Source organism: Chiloscyllium plagiosum, chromosome 47 (genome assembly GCF_004010195.1).
Source record: "Chiloscyllium plagiosum isolate BGI_BamShark_2017 chromosome 47, ASM401019v2, whole genome shotgun sequence".
Taxonomy (NCBI): domain Eukaryota; kingdom Metazoa; phylum Chordata; class Chondrichthyes; order Orectolobiformes; family Hemiscylliidae; genus Chiloscyllium; species Chiloscyllium plagiosum.
This window is the reverse complement of record NC_057756.1, coordinates 8,786,921-8,787,976: the sequence shown is the minus strand read 5'-3', so window position 1 is coordinate 8,787,976 and position 1,056 is coordinate 8,786,921. Positions and strand designations below refer to the sequence as shown.

Sequence of the window (1,056 nt, the reverse complement as noted above, 5' to 3'; positions counted from 1 at the left end):
TAATCTGCACATCCCTGGACACTTGGGGACAATTTAGCATGGCCCAAGCCACCCTAACCTGCACATCCCTGGACACTATGGGACAATTTAGCATGGCCCAAGCCACCCTAACTTGCACATCCCTGGACACTATGGCACAATTTAGCATGGCCCAAGCCATTCTAACCTGCACATCCCTGGAAACTATGGGGCAATTTAGCATGGCCCAAGCCATTCTAACCTGCACATCCCTGGACACTATGGGACAATTTAGCATGGCCAAGCCACCCTATACTGCGCATCCCTGGGCACTGTGGGAGAAACCCACGCAGACACGGGGAGAAGGTGTAAACTCCACAGACAATCGCCTGAGGCTGGAATCAAAGCCAGGTCTCTGGTGCTGAGAGTCAGCAGTGCTCACCACTGAGCCACCATTCACTCACACATCACTTTATAAACTTCTGAGAAGTCCCAGCCCTTTCGGTCTGTGTCTGAGATTGTCAGCGTTTCCTTTTAATAAAGAGGTGATTCACTGCTCGGAAAGTTTCCCCCAGATCCCCCTCCCTCCCTCCCTCGGTGTCCCCGGGTGGGAGACACTGACAGTAAGTACCTGCAGCTCCTTTCCCGGGACCGGGACCGGGACTGCGATCAGGATCAGGGTCAGACACTGACAGGAGACCGAGAAGCTGCTGAGAAACATTTGGTAAAACTCCACGTTGGAGGGAGAGCGGATCGTGTCTCAGATACAGCCCAGAGCCGATACTGCAATGTCCCCCTGGATTCTCTCCCTCTCTCTCTCTCTGTCCTGGTCTTTAAAACTGGCGCCACTTCCGGGGGGGGAGGAGCTTGTTACAGACTGACCCACATTGTACTGTGAGATGGGAGGGATCAATCCCCTGGGTCTCACCTCCTCTCAACTCCCCGGCTCTGGACCCGCAGTTTTCCGGGAGTCCCCACCCGGATCAGTGTCCAACCCCAATCCCCATCAGGGGATTTGCAGCTTTGACCTGGCTTTTCCCGAGAGAGGCAGCACCCAGACCCCTCTGGGGGCGCCTGTGAGGGGTGGAGGTGAGGAGG

At 55.6% G+C, this 1,056-nt stretch overlaps 1 long non-coding RNA gene across 1 annotated transcript in view; it reads left to right on the top strand.

Moving 5' to 3' along the window:
• Positions 1–590: 590 nt before the first annotated feature.
• LOC122544205 overlaps positions 591–1,056 on the top strand; it is an 8,448-nt gene continuing 7,982 nt past the window's right edge. The window contains exon 1 of the long non-coding RNA XR_006310294.1: positions 591–1,047. This is a non-coding gene — a long non-coding RNA (uncharacterized LOC122544205). The remainder of the gene's footprint in view (positions 1,048–1,056) is intronic.